This window comes from Phoxinus phoxinus (assembly GCF_949152265.1).
Source record: "Phoxinus phoxinus genome assembly, chromosome: 11".
Lineage (NCBI taxonomy): Eukaryota > Metazoa > Chordata > Actinopteri > Cypriniformes > Leuciscidae > Phoxinus > Phoxinus phoxinus.
The window spans coordinates 34303948-34319690 of record NC_136886.1 but is presented as its reverse complement, the minus strand read 5'-3'; the positions used below and the strand labels follow the sequence as shown (position 1 = coordinate 34319690).

The window sequence follows — 15743 nt, the reverse complement described above, 5'->3', positions numbered from 1 at the left end:
TACGAAAAAAGTTAAAAATTGCTTGTAAAAACATTGTCATAACTTATTGGTCTTTTTTTTTTTACAGTGTTTAAACTTTTTTAATTGTACAAACGTCCTCCAGCTCTTGGTTCACGACTCGGGCTTGTATTAATGTCTTGGGCTTGTATTAATGTCTTGTCTTTTTTTTTTTTTTTTTTTTTTTTTTCTGTAAGGTGTCCTTGGGTGTCTTGAAAGGCGCCAGCAAATAAAATGTATTATTATTATTATTATTATTATCTTTCTGCTGAGAAAACTTTACTGATTTTTATCAAGTAAACGTAAGAGTAACTTTAATAATGTTAGTAATATTAGACTGAAGGGACTTGATTATCCAGACATCATTTATTAGAAAAATCATGAGTATCAAATATGATCATCAGGCTTTTGAGGAAGGTTTATTTGTTCATCTCTCAATCATTATTGTATTGCATTGCATAATATGTTTTAAAACTACAGCTTTGATCGTTAAACTGAGCATTTAAAAATAATCGTACTATTATTGGCAGATTTAGAGTGATGACATATTTATATATGCATATTGTAAGCAGTCTGTTATAAAGATTGACATTACAAGCATCAAAATTTCATCTTTCTTTCTGACCATTTAAATATCAGTATCTGGACCAAATTCCATATTTTTGCTCATTTTGAGCCTCTGAATAAAATTGAGCTGTTTTCTACTCAATATTCTCACAACATCATAATATATGAGACATAAAAGCCTGATGTATCAAATATGATATGACAAAAAAAAAACATGAAAACCTCATAAACAATCAGCACGAAACAACGCTTTTCAGGATCAGCGTACATAAATGAGAAACAAAGTTGTGTTTTACATGTACTAAACCAGCCAGAACTAGCTCAGCACATTCTCCATCTCACAATCCCTCATCACAGGGTTTTGTTCAGTTAAATTCCCAGCATTCTTTCCTTCGAGCCGATCGCTGTTGCTCTGATACGGGCGAGCCAAACTCTCGAAAACCTGCAGATCCTGCCAACGGCAGTCCACACGTCTGAGAGCTGGCGGCAGGTGTGAGCACACACACACACACACACACACACACACACACACGGCTGTGAAGGGTTTCAGGATTACAGTTTCAAACGTGTCTTGTGATAAAGTTCAAATTGTACAATGTTTCATGTTAACTACTATTTAATGAATTAATGAATCTATTTAATGAATACTATTTAAAAATAAATGTTTCTTGAGCATCAGATCATCATATTATACTGATTTCTGAAGGATCATGTGACACTGAAGACTGGAGTAATGATGCTGAAAATTCAGCTTTGATCACAGGAATAAATTACATTTTAACATATTTAACATGGAAAACAGCCATTTTAAATTGTATTATAATATTTCAGAATATTACTGTTCTTACTGTATTTTTTTATTCAATAAATGCAGCCTTGGTGAGCAGAAGGGACTTTTTAAACATTAAAAAACCTTTGAACGGAAGTGTATAAATGCTTTAATAGTGTTTGAAAAGTTAGTAAAAAAAAAAAAAAAAGTTAGATTCCCAGAGAATGCATCGACTTGATAAAATATTGATTTAAATAAATGCAATGCTTTTGTATAAACGCATAAATGTATCACCAGAAAAAATATTTGATCTATACAGCAGACTGGAGGCCAAAAAAACTGTGCAACACAGAACTGCAAAAATTACTAAACACGCTTTCTGAATATTTCTCTCGTCTGCAATTGGTCAAGAAACAGGAAGCCTGTCATTGGTTGAATCAGTAGTTGTCATGTCATACTGCTAAAAACAAACATATCAAGGTTTTAAAAGTTCACTTTCTGGAAGTACTAATAACTTATATAGATTTTAAAAAAATACACACACATTATCTTTAAAGTCAGCATGAAACTGTCTTTTCTCCTCTATTGTGCCGTATATCTGAGCGAATCGCTTCTGGAAGAAGAACAAATGTGGGCGGGGCTTCATATAGTCTGTGAGGGATTGATTGGATGGTTGTGGTTTGCTATTGGCTGATCTCATGTGAGTGACAGGTTGCTCCGCCCACATCATCAGAGAAGAGAAGAGATGCTGCAAGAGGAAGTTATTCGGATTCAAGATTATTAACACAATAATGATGTACACCAATAAATATTTTATACTGCAATATCCATTAAAACCAACAATATTCTCCATTTAGATTTCATGGTGACTTGATTTTCATGTTGAAGCTAAACATTATTCTGTCTGGACAGAATCAAACCGCAGCCAAAGATAGTTTATTCAGAATCAATAATAAGCCGATCTCACTGTATGCAAACACCCACAGGAGTGTTGACCGAGACAGTGTTTCTGTGGGTGTGTTTGTGTGTTTGTAGAGCAGCCGCCAAACTCTGACAGATTTGGCCCGGTTCTTTGTTTCCGTCTGGCTCGGCCCGCTCACCCGCTCTCCTGAACGCCTGCCAAACGCCTGGGCGTCACATGACGAGCGCTGAGGGCGCGCCCGGGTCACGGCGGGGGAAACGTGTACCGCTGTAAACCGGGACAATCCCACACCAGATCATCCCACCAGATGCATGACATTCCCCGGCCGTGAGAAACCGAGCGAGAGAACAACGGGTGGAAGATCTTCCTGTTCACATTCTTTATGTGTAATAAGCAGAATGAAATGTGATGACTCATCAGTGATTCAGAATAAAAGAAATGGAGAGAAGAGAACAACAACCCTGACCAATCAAGTTCCATTATATTACACGTCATCGTTATTTCCTCGACACACACTCTCTAAAGCAGGAAAGGTTTTCACATTTAAGTGTAACAAAACATAAAATTAAATGCAATAATTAAACTGAAAACTATTTAAAATATTTAATAATTTGATTAAATATAACATTTACTATCAAAATAAATAAATAGAATAAATTACATTTTAGTTTATTTACATTTTATTTTATATTTTAATATATATTATTCTTTATTTTATATTTTATTTTTCATTTCTATATTTTATTTTATTATATTTTATTATTTTATTTTTTATTTTATTTACATTTATATATATTTTTGATTTATTTAAATTTTAGTTTTATTTACATTATATATATATAATTATATTTTTTGTTTTAGTTAAATTTATATATATATATATATATATATATATATGTATGTAAATAAAACAAAAAATAAAATAATATATATATAAATGTAAAAAAAAAATAAAAAAAAAATATATATATATATAATATATAAAATATTTCTTTTTTTCTTTTTTATCATATATCTTTATTTTATTTTATATTATAACTTAATTTAATTTTATGAATAAAATTGTATTTGATCACGAAGGAGAAAATCCCCTTTTTAAAAGGTGACATAACCAAGGCCATGCAGCCAGGAAATATATCAACCAATAATAATCTCAGCCTTTTCATGATTCAATCAAATCAGAATATAAGTGTGATGTAAATAAATCTGACTGACAAACAGTTTAATCAACACACACAACCTCCATGTCTATATATCCTCTGGGCATCATAATTAAAACATTTTAAAAATAACTTTTCCCATTAGTTTTCCTCAAAACTGTGCATCTAAAGGATCTGGACCCGATGATGAGCAACTGTCCACCAACATCCCATTTCCAACAAAAAAACACAATAGCGGACAAATTTCCATGAACCTCTTAGACAAGATGAACAGCCTCTCATTCAGCTGAACGGGTGAAGCCCACGTTAACTCCGCTGTTGTCGTTCGACCCCTGCGCTCATTTGCATGAGTTGCTCATGTGGGATAAATATTTTCCCTTCAGCGTATGTCACGATCCGACCCGAGAGCTCAACGCCACTACATTTCACTCGCAGCAAACAATGCGCCGCTGACTCTCTGACAAACACAAAAGCAGAGCAGACAAAGAGTGAGAGAGAGAGAATGAGAGGCAGATAGATGGATGAATGCGGGGCTTTTGAAGGGGTCGGGGGGACGGAGGGGTGGCGTGTTCGTGTGTGTGTGTGTGTGAGTGACGGACACTGGGCCGTTTCACGCATCACTGACCAGCACCATGGAAACACACCAGAGCTGGGAAGTATGAAAAGACTCTGCAATAGTTTAGACCACAACATAAATTTGGCAATTTTTTTTTTAAATCCAAAAGGCCTGACTAGCAAAAGACAAACACTCTCAGAAGAAAAGCTTCTGGCTTTCGAAGCTTGTTTCCACCACAGAATAAAAAAGATGAGGTAATTGCGACTTTTTCTCTCACAATTTTGAGTTTACATATAAAGTCAATATTGATACTTTATATTGATATAAAGTCGCAATTGCGAGTTATAAAGGCAGAATTGTGAGACAAAACTCTTTAAAAGACTTTTTCGCAGAATTGCATGTTGATATCTTTCAATTCTGACTTTATAACATGCAATTGGGAGAAATAAAGTCAGAATTGCGTGTTATAAAGTCGCAATTCTGAGGAAAAAAGTCAGGATTTTTTTCATTAGAATTGGACACGCAATTGTTAGTTCGTATCTCACAATTCTGAGAAAAGATGTCATTGCGTGATATAAAGTCGACTCAGAATTGCGTGATATAAAGTCAGAATTGCTTCTTGTTATAGTCAGAATTTTGAGAGAGAAAAAGTCAAAATTGCACGTTTATTTCTCACAATAGTGAGTTTATATCACGCAATTCTGACTTTATTTCTCACAATTTTGAGAAATAAATTCACAATTATCTTTTAAAATGTTTTATTCTGTGGCGGAAACAAGCTTTCATATCTAGCTTCTGTCTTGTGACATAAAAAAAAGCATTATGTAGTTGAATTTCCATTATTATTATATTATTACATATGCCGTAACCATGTTATGAAAAATGCATGAGTCCAGCCCTCTGTAAAGTCTCCTCCAGCACACCCAGAAGACTTTCACCGAGTTCAGAAGAGCATCAACTCATGTGTGAAAATGATTCTTCATGCTCCTCACAACCATTCTCTCACAGTGTATATATTTATAGACATGATATAAGAGTTTGGTCAAACACACACATGTCTGTATCGGCATCACATGCGACTGGAATGATAGGAATGTGAAATCAAGATCCTTAAAAGGTGCAATGAAGTGTGAAATGACAACATTAACAGTACAGAAATTACACTATCAACGCACACACACAGCCTCTCTGATAACCGATACACTCATTGAAGGATTAAAGAAAGCATGAACTGTAATCTAGTTTTGGCCATCACACACACACACACTTCAAATCTTTACAGGTGTGTCATATGCCAATAAGCATCCGTTCTTCTTATCGTCATCACATGCATCCTTCACAGAAACAACTGCCATTGTACGCTGTAGACGGCTCACTAGAGCTAACCAAATAAATAAATGAAGATAAAGCCGTTCAAACACACACAGCCAACATGCAAACATCATTAATGCACACATTTGCATGCATATATAATCCTCAGTTCTCCTTTCAAGCTGCAGAACATGAAACTTCTCAAGGCAGCAATTTGGGTTTAGAGTAGTTGCAAACTTAAAGGAATAGTTCACTTAAAATGTTTAATTCTGTGTCGCCCTCAAGTTGTTTCAAACCTGTATGAATGTCTTTCTTCTGCTGAACACAAAATAAGATATTTTGAAGAATGTCAGTAACCAGACAGTTTTTGGACCCCATTGACTTCCATTGTAGGAAGAAAAAATACTGTCTGGTTCTGGTTAATTCTTAGTTCTAGATAAGTTTATCCACAAAAAAGATGTGGAATATTGTACAGTATATTATGGACTAATTATGGTGTTTTTTGTAATTTTTGGAGCTTGGCATTAACACTCCTTGTATGGAAAACAGAAGCTTGTACAATTATAAAAATCGAAAAGAAAAGAATGTAATTTTTTTGGGTGAATTATTGCAAAGCGTTTGGGGCTGAATTAATTGCAGAAAACAGAAAAGCAGTTTGTATAGAGAGCTGCCTTGCAAGCCCTGTAATAAAGCACCACTAGATATACATCCACTTAGTGCAATCAAACCAGACACACACAGTATGGAGACACAAGCGCAGTGGCTCATGGGAAGAACACTGTTTGAGCAATGCCATAACTCAGCAAAGGAAATAAATCTCATTAGTTCTCAGTGGAGCACGTTATAATTAAAACTACGTGTTGCAGTGTGTGTGTACATATGTCATTTATAATCGAAACATTTGCATTAGAGGTTTGTTTCATGCTTTTTAGCAATTATAAATGCACTGAGTTGTATTAAATTAAAGCGAGTTTGCTGCAGTGCAATACGTGTGCTCGCATTATTTACAAGCTGAGCTTAACATACTGAATTATTTAAACATCTGTGCAGTTAAAACTGCAGGAGGAGTGCAGCCACAATACTGAGGAAAGAGAAATGTGTGTTTGAGTGAACGCGTGTGTGTGTGTGTGTGTGTGTGTGTGTGTGTGTGTGTGTGTGTGTGTGTGTGTCATGCAGAGAAAGCAATGCAGCGCTGTGGGAAATCGCAGGGGAGAACAGAGAATCCCAAGCGATTGGGATTCTAGCGCCACGCTTCTCAACCGGTTCTGCTTCAGGACCCTGATTTTGCATTGAACATCAAAAGGTAAACATCTTTAAAGAAGTGAAATGCAACCGTTTTACCATGAACTGCAGAGGTCTGACAACACACAACTTTTAAACATGGAATAAATAAAGGTTCTTTATAGGCATTGATCGTTCCATGGAGAACCAGTGTGGTGAAAATCCAGCTTTTAATGTTGTCTATGTGTCTATGTGGTGTTATTAATCTGCTTTAACACACACCATGTGTAAGTTCATAAGTGGACAGCATTGCTGAGTATTTTCTGCGTAAAACTGCAGTGAACCAAAGACAGTCTCAAAAACACGGTTTGCAATCGTAACCTTGTAACCAATCAGATCAACGTGTGATCGTCAACCAGTGGATCTCTGAGTGAGTGAGTGGAGGCGGGGCTCATTTGCATATTCATAGAACAGGCAAGGGTGTCCAGTTACATTCAAGCTATTTTAAGAAATTAATAATTTTCTTTCAAAGAAAAAACATTTAAATATGTCATTTTTGTGATCAAAGATGGGATAAAATGATTGACTAAAAGGTTTTTTTAAAGTGGAAAAAGTTTCTTTAGAGTAGACAAGACAAAAAGTGGTTCTTTAAAGGAAGGGTTTTTGGCAACGCTGTGAAAAACCCCTTTTGGAAGCTTTATTTATAGGAGTGTATGGGTCACAACACACTAGTTGAGAACCACTGATCTTGTGATCAAACGCAGATTGAAATTCGCCTCTCAATTCAGTCAACAATCTGCACTGAGACGCAGAAACAGAAAACATCGAGTAGAAAAGAAAACCATCTTGGAGAGGTCAGTCCTCCTGATTGCTGCATTTAACGGGAAAAAACATCTACCAGAAAAACACATCCAAACACTGAGCACACACACACACACAGAAGATAAGCAATGCGAGGAGGAGTGCAGAAGAAACAAGGGGGAGAAAAAGCAGAGCGAGTGGGAGGGAAGAGAGAAGTCAAGTTGACCGAGAGCGAGAGAGAGAGAGCGAGAGAGAGAGAGAGAGAGAGAGAGAGAGAGAGAGAGAGAGAGAGAGAGAGAGAGAGACGCATGTATAGATGCATGACAACTTCCATTATTTGTGTGACCCAAAAAGGACTCACACAGCAGTAAACGCCAGCGCAATCATTTGATTTTTGTCCAAACAACACAAAAAGTATCGCCACGTCACATGCTGCAACACACACACACACACACAACCCCACGCTGCAGAGCATGAAGATTCATTCAGGATTCCAGATTTTGCTCTATTTCCAATTCTGTGTGCCGTTTAAACACACTTGAACGCATATAGGACTACACTGTAAAAATGCTGGGTTGTTTTAACCCAATTTTGGGTCAAATATGGACAAACCCAGCCGTTGGGTTACATTTTTATAATGCATTTTTAATCCAACGTTTGGATTTGTCCATATTTGAACCACAATTGGGTTAAAACAACCCAGCATTTTTTACAGTGTAGTTTAAGTCTCAACTCCATACGACAAAAGTCGTTTTTGTGTTTTAAAGCTGACGTGTGTAACATTTTTCACTCAATTCCAGCGTAATAAACACAGACGACTTAAAGTAAACCGTTTGATTTGATTTCCCCGAGACGTGTAAACACGGCGCTGTGTGTGTTTGAGCCGCCCATCCAGTCTGACGCCGCTAGACCGGCTCGACCAATGGAGTGAGGATACGTTTCAAAACACTCGTTATTTAGCGATTCCGTTTAGTGGCGCATAAGTCACACACACTTCAGCTTTAAAGGAATAGTTCACTTAAAAATAAAAAAAGTTGTTTCAAACTGGTGAGAATTTTTTTCTTCTGCTGAACACAAAAGTAGATATTTTGAAGAATGTCAGTAACCAGGCAGTTTTTAGGCCCCATTGACTTCCACAGTATATTTTCTTCCTACAATGGAAGTCAATGGGTCCAAAAACTGTTTGGTTAATGACACTTCAAAATATCTTAGTTTAACATAACAATAAGTATTAAACAACTTGAGGGCGAGACAGAATTAAAACATTTTAATTTTGCAACTACTCTAAACACAAATAGCGCCGACTCACCGCATGCGTCAGATCTCAGATGCTGAAAAACACACACACACTATCAACAACAAGGAAGCAAGCAGAAATAAGCGACTGCCAATGAAAGAGTGCGAGGAAGTAAAGCTGGAGCCACAATACAAACACACAAATTAACAAGCCAAAGTGGCAGTGATCTGCTTCCCACGTCTGTCAACCACCGTCTCATCTGGAACTTAGCTGGCTCTTTTTCCAATCTGTGCAAAACCCATGCACGTCCTTTCTCTGACTTATATGTTGACATGCAGTTATGATTCAACTCTCGAATAGCTGGAATTACAGAAGGATAATCTCGTCACGGACGCACCTACTCTGCGATTAGCGGTGTAAACTTGTGCAACTGTGTGCAACAAATACAAAAGCTGTGAGTCTTTAGATGTGCACAAGAGAACAAGCTCCTGTCTGAAGAGAAGAGATGGACCTGTTCACATTTATAAGCATTCAATTATAATCAGGAGAGCGGTTTGCTTGCAGGGTGTGACCGCAGCAATTGTCGGACATTCCTGAAAAACAACTCATCCTAAATAACAGATGTCACACAGGAGAGAGAGAGAGAGAGAGAGAGAGAGAGAGAGAGAGAGAGAGAGAGAGGAGAGAGAGAGGAGAGAGAGAGAGAGAGAGAGAGAGAGAGAGAGAGAGAGAGAGAGAGAGAGAGCGAGAGAGAGAGAGAGAGAGCGAGAGAGAGCGAGAGAGAGCGAGAGAGAGCGAGTGAACGAGAGAATATGAGAGAGAGAGTGAGTGAATGAATATGAGAGAGAACGAGAGAGAGAACGAGAGAGTGAGTGAATGAGTGAGTGAGTGAGTGAACGAGAGAGTGAACGAGAGAGTGAACGAGAGAGTGAACGAGAGAGTGAACGAGAGTGAACGAGAGAGTGAACGAGAGAGTGAACGAGAGAGTATGAAAGAGAATGAACGAGTGAGTGAGTGAGTGAGCGAGTGAGTGAGCGAGTGAGAGAGTCAGCGAGTGAGTGAGAACGAAAGAGAACGAGAGAGTAAGCGAGTGAGTGAGCGAGTGAGTGAGAATAAACGAGTGAGTGAGCGAGTGAGTGAACGAGAGAGTGAGTGAGTGAGTGAGAGAGTATGAAAGAGAATGAACGAGCGAGTGAGTGAGCGAGTGAGAACGAGAGAGTGGCAGAGAGAGAGAGAGAGAGAGAGAGAGAGAGAGAGAGAGAGAGAGAGCCTTTGTAAAACAGTTAAAAGTGTTGCGGATGAAAATAAGTCTGGAAAAAGCTGATATTAATAATTTATAACTGTCAACTCAAAGTGTTCAATGCCATCCAAAGTAAAACCGCATCCTGCAGAAAGCTAGTTTCCCTTGCTGAGTTTTACTAAAGCCGATCATTTTCAAACAAATGAAACTTTGGAAATGGTTGTTTTTCTTGTTCTGAATGAGAATTTCTCGTGCCATTCTTGATTCAAAGCACTTTAAAAAGTAGCATTATGCATTTCAGAGCAAGAACAGAACTCAAATGGTAGGAGTAGTTCACAAAGACTGAATGCTCGACTGCAAAGGTCACAGTGAATGTTTGTTGTGTCTACCGTGAGCCTCGACTGCAGTTTGTGGACTGTTTATTAAAGCATGATATCAGTGTCTCAACCAGGCCGCCAATGTCAACAAATAATATGTAAACATGCATGCAGAAACTCACTAATAATATTTTAAAATTGGCTATTATCCATTAACAAGTCTATTGGGTAAAGCCAAGTGGGTGACGTTTTCAGCCAATGTCGATGATCTCAAAATGGGCAAATAATATCCGATTTATCGGTCTATCACTAGTAAGGACGCAAGATAACGTGTCATTTCACGCGAGGTCAAACTGTGCGACGACTGCCTGAAGGTTGGACAGAGTTAGCGGCGTCTGTGTGTGAGGAAGACCTCTCACTGTTTGCTCTTTAACAAACACACTAACAGCTAGACCTATTAAATGCTTTTTAATATCACCAATGGCCTGAGGACGAGAGAGAGAGAGAGAGAGAGAGAGAGAGAGAGAGAGAGAGAGAGAGAGAGAGATGAGAGAGGAGGAGAGAGAGAGAGACTTTTTCTTCTTTCTTTAAACTCAAGTAATCCCTATATTTCCCCTTTTCCGAGTGGGATTTACCATGTGAACATCTCAATCAGAAAATGCTTATTTAAGAAATGCAGTTAAAAAACTATATAAAAGCTAAAGTTTACTTTGATTTGCTTGAGAGGTTTGATATGTCTCTGGAGTCACATTCTCTGATCAGAGATCATACTTTACCTCACACTAACACAACGCATACCTTCCCTATTATAGAGCATAAGAGACCAATAGATCATAAGGAGATATAGACCGCATTTACATTACATGGTTCAAGTGACCCAATTCAGATTTTTTCCTCCCATGTGGGCGGCAGCCGCGGCACAGATCGGAAATTACCCATGAACATATAAGCAGGAAAAAAGCACATGGATCCAGATATTCTCAGATCAGATTCAGGCCTCATTCATATTTACATTTTGATATGAATTGGATATGTGCATGCGTCTGCCACGTAAGCGGACATATGGGATATTCTCCTGATGCGAGTCGTACATCATTGAAAAAGCGACGTGGCGAATGACGCCAACTCAGGTGGACACCAATCGTGATCACATGACAACAAGGGCTCTTCTCTTTTTTATATGTTTTCTTGACCTTTAAATATTGTGCAGAAAGCAAAAGCTTGTACTATCATTTCATCTACGTCCATTTGTTACATATTTACTTCCTTTTTGGCCTTTCACTCCTACGAACATTAACCATGTTTTTTTGGTGGACTGATTACCATTTGTATAACCACAGTTTTACTACAAAAACCGTGGTTAAACTAGGGTTAGTGTAACAAAACCATTGTTAAACTAGGGTTAGTGTAACAAAAACATGGTTAAACTAGGGTTAGTGTAACAAAACCATGGTTAAACTAGGGTTAGTGTAACAAAACCATGGTTAAACTAGGGTTAGTGTAACAAAACCATGCAGTTAAACTAGGGTTAGAGTAACAAAACCATGGTTAAACTAGGGTTAGTGTAACAAAACCATGGTTAAACTAGGGTTAGTGTAACAAAACCATGGTTAAACTAGGGTTAGTGTAACAAAACCATGGTTAAACTAGGGTTAGTGTAACAAAACCATGCAGTTAAACTAGGGTTAGAGTAACAAAACCATGGTTAAACTAGGGTTAGTGTAACAAAACCATGGTTAAACTAGGGTTAGTTTAACAAAACCATTGTTAAACTAGGGTTAGTGTAACAAAACCATGGTTAAACTAGGGTTAGTGTAACAGAACCATGGTTAAACTAGGGTTAGTCTAACAAAACCATGGTTAAACTAGGGTTAGTGTAACAAAACCATGAATAAACTAGGGTTAGTGTAACAAAACCATGCAGTTAAACTAGGGTTAGTGTAACAAAATCGTGGTTAAACTAGGGTTAGTGTAACAAAACCATGCAGTTAAACTAGGGTTAGTGTAACAAAATCATGGTTAAACTAGGATTAGTGTAACAAAACCATTGTTTAACTAGGGTAACAAAACCATGGTTAGACTAGGGTTAGTGTAACAAAACGATGGTTAATTTGTGGATTGGCATTTATAGTAACCATGTTTTTTTGGTTTTATTAGTAGTAGATCCATGGTTAATTTTTATAAGGGTTTGTCAGTATGTCTAAATTGGGTTGTTTTGCCAAGTGTACTGTACAGTGTAATATGGGTCACTTTTAAAAGATGTAAGCTGGTCATCAAAAAAATGTGGATATCAACAAATTGGAATTTGGCATCAAGACCAGCAGTGTAAATGCGGCCATAGAGACTTCTTTCAGTCTTCATTTTGGGACTTGAAACCATTGCGTGATAGACTGGCAAGGCGGCACACAAACGTTTACCCAGCACCATGTGAGAGACTAGCGGAGAGAGAGAGATTATAAATAGATGTCAAACAGAGGGTGAGCTATGGGCCACAGAATGCCACAATTATGAGCTCTCATGCTGGAGCCTGGGATGTTGACAACGCAAGAGAAGCACGAAATATACAAAGGGGAGTTTCTTGTAGTTGAATACCAGCAAATAATGCATGGTACTGCCATTGGTTTTGGGGCATCTGAATGCATTATCCATGTAAACACCATGGATAATGGTCCAGTACCATATTAAATCCATTACCATTTGATACAATCATAATGCCATGGTGGTGTAAATTGTGAAGCAGCAATCTTGCCAAGATTTTATCTCTCACCCACACATTTATTAATCTTCCATGTGGCCAAATTTATTTCACATTTCCACTCATAATAATCTATAACAAAAACAATAGCCTGACTCTCTCCCTTTGAGCCCAATTTACTGCAGTGCCTGTATCTTTCGCTCCATAATTATGTCCCCGCTCATGCGATTTATTTCCAATCATTTTTGTCTTGCTGAGATAAATTATTTTGGTAAAGGAGCTAATCTTGGTCATTATTTTTTGCTGTGGGTCTGAGCAAAACCAGTCATGCTAGTGGGGAGGGGAAGCCTGCGCACATGCGCACAATCTACCGTTCAACAGCAGCTGGCGGGGCAGTTAGCATCCCAAACTCCACACATTCGACCCTTTTCACATTTCCGGGTTTGTCAGAAGCGGAAGTCTTCATAGGTGGGTAAACTTCTACAGTGGTGAATGAGAGACTACATTAAATATATGTTTCGTGTTCCAATTTGCTCAACTTAGCAAAAGAAAAGCTCCACAATAGTGGTTTCACAACTTTCAAAAAAGGACAAGATAGAGATTGATAACAGTCATGAGAGAAAGATGTCATCTTATTAGAAACACCTTCACAGTAGCATTCATCAATTGTTTTTTTTTTAAAAGCAAAGGTAATATAGGCTAGTAAAAAAGTGTTATAATTTTATAAATTTAATTTGATATATATATATATATACATACATGCATATAAACTTTACAGGATTTACGATGCTGATGACCGTTAAAACGCGAATCTGTGTAACGGGTTTTCACGGTAAAAACAGTTGCAGTGTTACAGGACTTTTCTGAGGTAATGTTTGCTCGACACTACTAGATCAGGTAAATATTCTAGACTGTGTGTGGTCTAAGAAATCTCAAACTCAAGCTAATTTTATGGGAATTTCTTGATAACACGTTTTAAAAGTCCTTGGTTTTGAATAATTCTACACGCAGGATCTGGGACTACAATCGTACATCACTACATTAGATGTGAATTTTATTCATCCTAAAGGAGGAAGATGGCATTAACTCGCTGACCCATGGGGCCTGAAGTCGTTTTTTATAGGCAAACCGTGAGATTATTCCCGTTAGGGTTGTTTTGGGAGTCGTCCCTCTTTCTAAACAAACGATTCCCTCACGCCTGATGAAACATTCCCAATTTCCATCTGAATGTCCGTCACGCTCCTAACCGTCACGTCGTGATAACAATGGGAAAGACAAGGACCATGAATAGTCGTCTGATATGTCGAGACCAATCGTTTTTCTAAGGTCTATTTCTTAAACCCCAGAAGAACCATCAGTAACCAAAATCCCACCAGTCCGCGATCATTAAAAAGCCTGCGCGAGCTCAATGGTCATGTAGGGGCAAACGACGTCTGTCAACTTCTTAGAATGGTTACATGGTTTTCATGCTGCACTGGATCACATAGAACATGTACATGCATACATATTATTACATACTGAAGACCAAGAAAATGGACAGTATGTAGACGCGTTCACACACACCCACGGACAGCAGAAACCTTCAGATGCACCGCAGCAACAGCTTCCATAACCAGTTCTGCTGTTAACGCCCTTTTAACACAACACACCGAGACTAATCATTTATAAATCAATTAGCCTATCGATTTTTACCAAAAGCAACATGTGGTCCTGTGAGATGAGGGTGCCTCTCTTAGAGCTGGATGGAGAAACAGGATAGTTTAAAAATAGCCCCTTTCACAACATAGGGTTCCGACACCGTTTTTAATTGTGTGCGAATTTCTCAAAAACGCCTTTGTAATGTCAGTTTCTTATCGGTCTCAGTAACTTTGACCTAACCCTACCAGCACAACCCGTCACCACGCCGCTTGCTGTTGTTCTTTGGGGTCTAAATGCTTTGACACAAAGCTGTTAACCACCACGACCCGAGTTTGTTCAACTCCACAACGTGTTTGGAAAGTATGCAAACCGGATCAAGTGTCCGACACAAAACCGATACATTCGGTACTGTAACACTTCCATTCAGTTCGAGCCGAGGAAATGTAATCGGTAATACATTCCCAAGCCTTACATTCCAGGATACGCGCTTGTAAAAATGCACTTCAAACAAACAGCCAGCAAACGAGATCCAAATATTTACAAAGCCTCTAAATGTGATCAATACTCAAATCGAGAACAAGTCGAACGCTTGGTTCTTAAAGTTTTATACGCGGTCTTTGGATAGTGTAAAAGCCAAATGCTGGTTTCCACACTTAAACACCACAGCAATGCTTAAATTACACACTACACGAGTCTAGTCTCAACACAGCTTTCCCAAACTACTCGCATTTCTGACCATTTTAACGTTGACAGTTTTGATAATCCCTTTGTGGTACTTACACGTTCGAGTGATCCTTGGATGGCATGTCCTAGTCATAGTTAAATTCCCAAACTCGCTGAAATATCCCGTTCCGTGGCGCGATAGGAATGCGTTCACAACGCGAGCTGCTTCGATCTGAGAGCGCGAGCACGGACTGCACTGGAAACGATCAATCACGCGCGGAGTGCGCGCCCGGTTGCTCTATAGCGCCACCGCGCGGCGTGCAAAGACACGGCACTCTACACTTTCCTGTGAAGTTGAAGTTTAGCGGTCAAGTCAGTTTGATCCCAACATTAAACACAACACTGTATAGTGCATTATAAAATGCAATACCTTTAAACATCAGGGCCTCTCCATCACTGGGTGCTCTTAAATCCAGTTTAAATACCTGTTTTTACTCTCTTGCGTCCGAGTGATGTTGTGTATATTTTAAACTAGTTGGTGTTCTACGTTATGTTTCTATCCATAAAAATTGAATGATTTTGATAGTTTACATTTTTTTTCTCCATTTCAGTTTTTTTCTCTCTACTCCTTTTCTCTTTATTTTATTTG

General features: G+C 38.2%; 1 protein-coding gene across 1 annotated transcript in view; it reads right to left on the bottom strand.

Moving 5' to 3' along the window:
- Positions 1-15340, bottom strand: part of plxna1b (plexin A1b) — a 113049-nt gene extending 97709 nt beyond the window's left edge. Inside the window, exon 1 of the mRNA XM_079629513.1 lies at positions 15212-15340. The gene's annotated coding sequence lies outside the window, so the exon portion shown is untranslated. The remainder of the gene's footprint in view (positions 1-15211) is intronic.
- Positions 15341-15743: the final 403 nt, after the last annotated feature.